Genomic DNA, 10,338 nt, shown 5'->3' with positions numbered 1-10,338 from the left:
AACAAATTATTGAAACAGTTTGAGATATTGTGTGATTTCTAAATTGAATTCACTAGCCATTAGGCAACCTAATCAAAATTTCTTCTGTGGGTTTTGGAATTATGTATGTAAACACTTTGAAGTATATAATATAGCTGTTACACTAAATATAGTAGGTTGTTGCCAAACATAAACATACTGGAAGAAAATTGTAAAATTATCTAAAAAGCCCCAAAAATCACTTTACAGCATGACCCCAGCATAAGCTATTTTGAAGTATTTGCTAAATATTCACATGTAAAATACGAGATGTTATAAAATGATGCCACTTATGTGTTAAAATATCTATATTGCATTGCTTTTGAGATATCTTAATTTTGTAAGAAATACAAACTCTTATGCAGTTTTCTAGATTATATAGGATTATTAATAATAAAATTACTAATTGCTGAATACTATTTAGCAGCTATGTTAAGTATATTATCATTTTTAAGACAAAAGAAAACATGAAGGTGTTACTAGTCCCACTATAAGGCTTAAGTAAAATTGCTTGCCCAAGATGACTTAACTAATAAATGGCAGTGCTTAGAATTCATATTCAAGAATCTCTTCCCTAAGTACATGTCCTTTCCAATATACCATGATGCCTCATTTTTCAGCCCTTCCTATATAAAGCATGAGTTAAATTATCTTACTCCCCTATACAGATAAGGAAGGAGACTTAGATGAAGATCTTTGCCCAGCTTTGCACAATTAATAAGGACAGATACATAGAACAGACCACATGTGCCACAGCTCAAAAGGCTTTTCCTGGAAAACAAGTCAGCCCACCACTGTCACAGTGACATACGAAGAACCTCTTTAGAACCAAAATTGGAGCAGTATTCATTAGGGAAAAAAAGTCCACTATTGTAATTCAGAGGGAATAATACTATTTGAAATGTTTTGTGAAATACTCCGTAATTTTTAATATGCCTCAATATTGTTAAATTGGCAAAAAGAAAAATGGCTCTTTTTCTTAAATGTGGCTATGCATCTCTGGTTGCTTTCCCAATAAACCATGGAAACAAGCTTGCAAAGCTCACTCTAGTAGAATGCACTGGTTAACAAATACCTGATAAACCACTATATAGTATTTAAACTCCAAAGGTGGCAATATGGAAGCTTATTTAATAATGAGGAAAATTTTCTTTCTAAAGGATGAGGGCAAATAGTTACCTTCCAGGATTTTCTGGCCTTTACTCTTTAATTTATAGGTGACGAAATGGAAGTTCAAAGATCCCTGTGTCTTAACCAAGATTACACTGCAAACCAGGAACAAAGCCAGGATAGAATCTTTAACTCCTGGCTTCTTGAACAGTGGCTTTTCTACCACAGAAGTTCCTTTTCTCCTATGTTGTGAGCTGAATTTCGTACGTTAGTCAATCCCTGAAAGTTTGAATTACTCATTAAAAGAAAGTAAACACCAGTAAATCTATGATATTTCATTAATGTACTTGCATTTTTAAAGGTAAGGGAAAAATATAAAAGTCGCTTTTCTAACCCACATTTAAATCATCTGGTCCAATGTTTAACGTTGCATTCATCTCCAAAGTTGCATGGTAGAGTTCTCACTGGCTGTGGCAGCAGTGTGCTATAATGGAAAACAGGTTGTACAGTCAAGCAGATTTGGATTTGAATGCCAGCTATCCCTCTGCTACTGGTTATGTAACTAACCTTAAGGAAGTCACATCATCCCTCTTACTGTTTACTTATCTGTGAAATTGAGATATTTTGAGGATCAATTACAAATAAAGGGGGTTATCATATACTATTTTCTGAAAGCTAATATTCTTTTCCTTTGGAATCACAAGACTGGAATTAAGTTCCAACTTCCCTTATGTGGACTAAGCTGACCCTTAATTTTGCCATATTTTAAATGGGATTTAAGTAACTACCTTGCAGGATTGTTTAAAAAGGAGTGTGTAAAAAAATACCTATCACAGCATCTCACCTCTTGTTCCCCTTACTCTGGAGTGTGTGTTTGGTTGGTAGCAGAAGACTGAGAGAAGAGTATGAGCCACCATTCTTCATCACTGTTCTGGTTTGCTAATGCTGCCGTTTTGCTTAACTGGATTGGCTTTTATAAAGGGGGTTTATTTGGATACAGAGTTACAATCAAGGCCATAAAGTGTCCAAGGTTAGTCATCAACAATCAGGTACCTTCATTGGAGGATGGCCAGTGGCGTCTGGAAAACTTCTGTTAGCCGGGAAGGCACGTGGCTGGCATCTGCTTGCTCCCAGGCTGCATTCCAAAATGGCGTTCGCCAAAATGTCTGCATCAGCTTCCAACGGCCGTCTTCAAATTGGCTGTCTCAGCTCCAGCAGTGAGCTCCTTCTGTCTGAGCTTTTATAGAGCTCCAGTGAACTAATCAAGGCCCACAATGAATGGGCAGGGTCACACCTCTATGGAAATTACCCAATCAGAGTTATCACCTACAGTTGGTGGGTCACATCTCCATGGAGACAACCCAATCCAAAGGTTCCGACCTAACCAACACTAATATGTCTGCCCCCACAAGAATGCATCCTAGGGGTCCCTTTCAGCTCCTTCCCAGCACTACCCCACCCCTAAGGGAAGCCACTATCCTTTTTTCTTTTCTTTTCCTTTTGTGTGTGTGTGGTAACATATTCAACATAAAATTTCCTATTTTAACCACTTTAAAGTATACAATTCGATAGTGTTAATTATAGTCACATTGCTACCATCAACACCATACGTTACAAAAATTTTCCCATCACCATAAAGGGTTTTTCTAGTGGTGTCTATTACCTATCATAGTAGTAAACAGAAACTGCACCAATTAAGCATTACCTCCCCATTCTCCATCCCCACTCCTGCCCCTGGTAACCTATAGTCTAATTTCTGGCTATGATTTTGCATTTTCTAATTGTTTCATATATGTGAGATTATATAGTAGTTGTCTTTTTGTGTCTGGCTTATTTCTCTCAACCTGATGTTTTCAAGGTTCATCCCTATTGCAGCATGTATCAGAATTTCATTCCTTTTTTACAGCTGAATAATATTCCATTGTGTGTATATACCGTATTTTCTTTATCCGTTCATCCAGTGATGGACATTGGGTTGTTTCTGCCTTTTGACTATCGTGAATAATGCCGCTATGAACATCAGTGTGCAAATACTTGTTCGAGTTCTTGCTTTCAATTCTTTTGTGTATATACCCAGAATTGGGATTGCCGGGTCATATGGTAATTCTATTTTCAACTTTCTGAGAAACCACCAAGTTGTTTTCCACAGTGTCTGCACCATTTTACATTGTTGCCAACAATGCACAAGGGTCCCTGTTTCCCCACTTCCTCACCAACACTTGTTCTTTTCTGTTGTTTTTTAAGACTAGCCATTCTAGTGGGTGTGGAGTGATATCTCATTTTGATTTGCATTTCCCTAATGACTAAGGATGTTGAGCCATCTGTTCATGTGCTTTTTGGCCATTTGTGTATCTTTGGAGAAGTATCTCTTCAAGTCCTTTGCCCATTTTTTAATTGGATTATTTGCCTTTTTCTAGTTGAATTGGAGTACTTTATATATTCTGGTTATTAAATCTTTATCACTGATTGGTATGATGAAATTTTCTACACGCAGATAATACACACAACCTTGTCAATCCCTTTAGTATGACTTGACTGCTCACATGTGCATTTTCAGTAAACAGATTTTTATATTGGATCACCCCTTTAAACTAGCCCTAGACTAAACCTTAGGAACTACTGGTGTTTACTCTGTAGGAACAAACAATTCATATTCCACATGTATTCATTCTCTTCTCTGCTACTCAACTTAATGAGTAATTTCATTTAGGCAGTTTTTAACTACAGCAAAAGAATTTTCTCTTCCTTTTTTTCCTCTGTGGAAGTCAGTGCACAAAACAATTAGCATGTGGAACTTAAGATATAATGAATTTTCTGATGGGAGAAAATAAGGATTAGATTGAATGATGTAATGTTTCTTCTTTAGGATATCCAAAATTAAGTTCATTTACCTCACAGATGGAATGGCTAAAGACAAGATGAAGTGTATGAAAGTCCCATATGTTCCACACTATGAAACTCTGCAAAAAATTTTCTAAGTCTTGTGGGAGTCATTTGATCAAAAATATCTACTTCCCTAGTGACATGTAAGACTAGAACAGACATCTCTTGACGATAGATCCCTTTCTTTCTCTTACAGTTTGTACTTAATTCAGATATAGTTTATCTGACATTCTTCACTTGCACTTACTAGGAAAAAAAGCTTTGCTAGCCTTTTAACTATTTTTCTACCTTATAGCTAAAACTGATTGTACTTAATAGAATACTTTTTCAGTCATCCAAACTTAAACCTTAGTGCTTCTTGACATTTCTCTTCCCCTGACATCTAATCATTACCAAATACTGTTCATTCTTCCTTAATGTCATATTTTCTTAGTGTCATATAATGTCACAGCTATCATTTCCACCGTCATCACTCTAATCCAAGTCCTTCCCCTCTCCCACCTTCCACAGCCTGGGTTATTGCAGTGGCCCCGTAAATCATCTCCCAGTCTCTAATCTGCTCCCCTGCTGACCCAGCTTTCCACCAGTTGACTTTTCCTAAAGTGCAACTTGTATGGCACTTCTGTTCTCAATGACCTTCACAGGTCCTAAGTCCGAACTTATTAGTGCACCTTTAAAGTGTAGTTCCAGGAATATAGCATGTGGTCAGTAACTCATCCACCACTACAGACCTTCCCAGCCATAGCTCTCATTCACACACCCTCTGCAGCACTTGTCCTGTGGCCATGCATCATGTAAATTCATGCTATCTTGCTATCACCATCCCCTAATTGTTGCATCCTATCTATCCATCTCCTTATCAATATCCTCCTTTTCTTCAAGGTTCACCCTAAGTTCCTTCTCCTCCAGAAGCCTTCCCAATTATAGCCCTTTGTGCTCTCTGCATCTGAATTTCTATGGTACCTATTGGGTGTCCACTTGATGCTGAGCATGTGCTCCTTGTGCTGCTGTCATCTTTTCAGGTGTATGCTTTATCTCAGATTAGGTAGCATTTTCCTTGTATTCCTCTGCCCCATTGCAGCACTATGGCAGGTGATCAGAGTGCACCTTCTGTGATTCCCTTTCCCAGCTCCTCAACTTCTCTAGAAACTGCCGACCTCTGTTTTACTTTTATAAGCATGGTAAAGTTTTCACTGCTGTGGTTTTGATGGGCTAAAAACAGCCTTGTATAAGTGTTGGCAGTGACTTCATTTGCAAATTGGTGGTGGAGGGGATTGAGTGGGTGGGATGGGGGTGGATAAAATAGGTCTGACTATAAATCTCCTAATCAGCCAAATTTTTGTTTAATTATAGTCTTCCTTTCATTTCTGGTTCCTGGTCTAATAATCACCTCCCCCTCCCCAACTCCCACCCCAAAACACACTTCCTGATTTTTCTTTTTGTATCAATTTTGTCTTCCTCAGGCATATATGTTTTCATTGTAAGTCATCTCTAATCTTCCTTTGGAAGTAGCTGGGGTATAAATCATTTCTCTCAGTCTTATTGACAGAGCCCAAATATAATATTCTTGATTTTATTTCTTTAGTTTACTTCCTTTGTACTTATTTCTGCTCAGATTAAATCTTATATTCAATGAAATTTTTGGAGATTAAAACTATAACTCCAAAGTTCATCTCTGAGCCCTTTAGACACCTACATATACATTTTTTAATTAAATTCCGTTTTATTGAGATATAGTCAGATACCATACAATCATCTATGGTGTACAATCAACTGTTCACAGTACCATCATATAGTTATGCATCCATCACCTCAATCTATTTTTGAACATTTTCCTTACACCAAAAAGAGTAAGAATAAGAAATAAAAGTAAAAAAGAACACCCAAATCATCCCCCCCATCCCACCCTATTTTTCATTTAGTTTTTGTCCCCATTTTTCTACTTACCCATCCATACACTGGATAAAGGGAGTGCAATCCACAAGCTTTTCACAGTCACACTGTCACCCCTTAGACACCTATATATTTTAATGTCTGGACTGCAAGGAAAGTTTTCAGGAAAAGAAACTTGGTGGTTTGATAAATAAAGTAATAGACTGAACTCAGGGATGAGGGACTTCCTCTCGAATGCAGGCTTGGCTCAGTTTGGGCCTTTCTCATTCCTCTTTCCATCTCTGAGAAAGAAGCATTGTTTCTTCTCCTCTCAAGACTACCCACCTTACTCATCCTCCTGATCTTATTTCTCACATCTTTCTGGTTACCCTCTTTTTCTGAATCTTCAGTCTCCCTCCTCCATGGCTTCTTCTGTTCTGATTATATGAACAATTCTCTCCTATAAAACCTTAACCTCGACCCTGAATTCCCATCCCAGCAAAGAACCCCTTACCTCATCCATTCTTAGCCAAATATCTTGAAGGAGGCACTCTGTTCACTTTTCCATTCATTTATAATAAATAATACCTGCATTACTTAGTGAACACCTACCATATTCCTGACATGATGCTAGACCCCCAGAATGGTGGTAGCCAAGACCCCAGCCCTCCCCTCATGGAGTTCAGCCTCCTGGTGACCCCTAAGAGCAGCGTGGCCAAGCCTCTGCTCTGGCCATGCCTCTGAAACTGCTCAGACAAAGCTCTCTGGGAACCTCCTATTCCCCAAATCTAGTGACTCTTCTTAGTCTTCCCCCCGCCAGCAGTGTCAGATACTATCTGTTAGGTTTGGAGCCATTCAAGAATCCACACAATGCAGCGAGTCAAAGTTTAAGTATAAAGTTTAAGATTTATTAGAGGAAGAAAGCAGGTGGGAGCCAGCAGAAAAGAAGAAAAAAGATAATGGCTCCCGCTCTCTATCTGAGAGCAGCATTTTTTAACGAAAAAAGGAACCCACGTTGGGTAGGGTGTCTGCTGTGATGTTCCGTGCCTCGATTGGGTGAGTGCCCATCTAGTTCTGGGCTGATTGGTTGGTAGAATTCTGAGACAATATTCTTTCTAGGAAAGCAGCTGCATTATCTAGCTAGGGAGAGCAGGCCTTTTTGGTTGTTTTTTTTGGGCATCTCTGACCTTGCCTTACCCACCTTTGAGGTGCTACTGTGGCTGGAACGACCTTGAACAGCTTTGAACAGCCCTCATTCTTTAGTTTATGGGGCACTTGTTTCCTTGTGAGATAAGCTGTGGGGCCCCTGAGTTAGAAACTCCTTCTACATGTTAGTTTCTTCTTCTGGGATCTAACACTATCAATGATAGTTAATAACTTCATGAAACATAATAGTTCACAATTAGAAATCATCTGCCACATTGGGGGCCCTGGGATGAATGCAGAGAAGAAAAAGCACAAAATCTGCCTTTGAAAAGCTTCCAAAGAATATGAAGTAGCACAACTGAGCAGGGCTTCCCTTAAGGCCAGTTTCATAGGAAAAATACTTCATAGATGCAAAAAATGTTTATTCACAAAACTTGCTCATATTCACAAAACTTGCTCTACCCATTGTTCTTGATAAACAGATTTGGATGTAACAACCAATCCACAGATACACATGATGGATGACGTCAGGAATAAGGGCATCACAGCCCCTTTTGACATTCTTGCTGCTGCAAATGTTCACCATCCCTAGTTTTCTCTGCACATACCAGCCCTCCCAAGTGTCCCCCATAATAAAAAATGGACTTAGTTAATCAAAGACTTCGTTGCTCATAGAAGTGGAAAACTACAAATTACAGTTTGTTGAAAGTTAAAACTTTGAATTTTCCCAAAGATTCTGGACTCACAGGACAGCCATATAAGGAGTTATTCCTCCACCTTTTTGCTGGCTCAGTAGCCCCCACCTGCCAATACAAGTTCCCAGCCCCTGGTGAAGTCTCCCTCTTCCTTCTGAGTCCCCAGAGGCTGTCTTTGGTGTGTTCCCTCCCATGGCATCAGCTACTATTCTTCAATTCCCTGACAATCAAGGTAGTTCCATGCTGGCGGCCACACTGAATCCATGCAGAGCCAGCCAGAGCTGTATCTTTGGCAGAGTGGAGGAGAAGAGCTCTTTGGGTTTCAGATTATGGGGTGGGGTCAGGGTCAGGGGGTCCCAAAGCAGTGTTGTTGAGGCCCCAACATTTTACATAAGTGTTAGTGAAACCAGTTCTTTCCGTTTTTGCACTCTCTAATGCCCAGGGTTCAGGCACTGTGACCAAACTCGACTCAGAACTTCTGCTCCTCCATTTACTCTCCCCACCCCAAGGCTGTTCCTGGGTTAAATTACTGGTTTATTATTCCCTCATTACATCTCACCCATTCCTCTGATACACCCAGGTATACCTGCACTCCAGAAATGGCAGGATCCAGGCTCAAGTTAAGACAGAATTCTCCATTAAGACAGTTACCACACACAGCTCTGTCCAAGCTAAAGCCAAGCAAATGGGAGCTCAAAGACAGAGCATTCGCTGATGAGCCACAGTTAAGGAATGACCCAGAGATAAGGGGAAGGGCCTTTTTGTAAAAGAGTCATCTGAGTTCTTAGGCTGTGCCACCTGGAGTTTTACCAAAGGAGCAACTTAGTCAATGAACACAGACACTGCCAATAACCTTCTAGTTGCTCCGGCATCTTCCAAAATGAGCCTTTTCATCCTCTTTCCCGGGACAGTTAGGATTGCTAAGGACACTGCTATTTATTCCATCCTCCTGGGATAGGTGTGCCTGCCAGGCCCCTCTGGGAAGGCCGCCTGCTAGTCCATATGGCAACTTTGTGCAAATTAGAAAGAAATGTCCTCCTCTTGCTGGACCCAGCTGGAGATGGAGAAACAGCTTCTACCACGCACGCCCCCTCACATTCTCCCTGCCCAACAATTCCCAGAGCAGACAGCGAATGGGGAAAGAAGAACATTTCAGAGCCATAATGGCCTACCTTTTACATAGGGGGAAACTGATGCCCAAATTGGAGAAGTAACTTACCCAAGGTCACACAATGAGTCAGTGATGGCAAGAGTCGACCTTAGGTGCCCTGAAGCCTCACTCATGCTTCTACCGATCAGGTTCGTGTCTGATAAGCAGCAGCTTCATGGTCCAATTGGAGGAGCCAGGGCTTCCTTCCCCAGGGATTGACAAACTCAGACCCAGGTGTCCATTCTCTCTCTGTGCTTGTTACATGTATCCTCTACTCTTGGCATAGACAGAGGATCTCATTTCTGGGTACTTAGATGATGACAAAAGGGGAGGATATAAATGGAGGCAGATGACTTGGAGTTTCTGCAGTCCATTCCCTATGCCCCACCCCAACATGGAAGGAAACCTGCAGTGCTCATCTGCCTGGAACAGTGGTTCTCAAACTGTACTATGCATCAGAATCCAAAACAGATGGCTGACCCCATCCGCAGAGTTTCTGATTCTTTCGGTCTGAGGTGGGGCCCAGAATGTGCATTTTGAGTAAGTTTCTAGGTGATGCTGATGCTCCAGGAACCACACTTCAAGAACCACTGGCCTAGAAAAATAGACAACCCCTCCTTTCCTCCCTCACCTTCATGCTCCCTCTCTCCTCTCCTCCCCTCCCCTCCCTCTTTGTCCTTTTCTTTGCTGCTTCCTCCTCTTCCCCCTCTTTGGTCCTCTTCTCAATTTCCAAAGCATGATGGAATGAGCCAGCTCTGCCCAGGAACTGGGTTCTCGTTCCAGTCTTGCCACTGACTAAATGTGTGACCTGGGAAAGTCATTTCCCCTCCCTAAGCCCAAGGAGAAGCAGTCACCTGGACTGTGAGATCCCTCCCACTGCCAGCTTCTACCCAGCCAGGGCCATATCTAACCGGGTTCATCTCTATGTCCCTAGATGCTTTGTGCTATATGTGTTGGGAGGAAAGCTGGTGAGTGAATTGGATGGCCTTAGAGCTCAATTCTGTGCTCTTCCTCCTCCCAAATCTGCCCTTTTCCCTCTCCCAATTGGATAGGAGAGGATATGTGAACTAGATTTTTGAAAGGAGAGAGACCAAGTACAGCCGTATGGGCCTCCAGCTGAAAAGACCAAGAACACGGAAAATCAGGCCCGGGAGAGCAGGCACCTGACTCTTGGGACAGCTGAGGGTGTCAAAGGCTGGGGGAGCATTCCTGGACCAATGAGCCCAGCCCTTCCCTGTTTCCGTGGCTGGACCGAGCCCCCACGCCGGCCGAGATTCCAGCAGGGGGCGCCAGAGCGAAGGCCACGTTCATTCTGGCCAACCCAGGTGTCCGGTCTGGAGTGGGGCACATCCTAGGGGCGTGGACATCTCCCCGGCACGCCCGGGCCGCACTTAAGTAGCTGCTGGCCAGTGTGACGCAGGAGGGAGGAGAAAAGCCTTGGCTGCCGCTGACCCACTCGGACCT

The sequence above is a fragment of the Choloepus didactylus genome, chromosome 1 (genome assembly GCF_015220235.1).
Source record: "Choloepus didactylus isolate mChoDid1 chromosome 1, mChoDid1.pri, whole genome shotgun sequence".
NCBI lineage: Eukaryota > Metazoa > Chordata > Mammalia > Pilosa > Megalonychidae > Choloepus > Choloepus didactylus.
The sequence above is the reverse complement of the archived record's forward strand: the minus strand, read 5'-3'. Positions refer to the sequence as shown.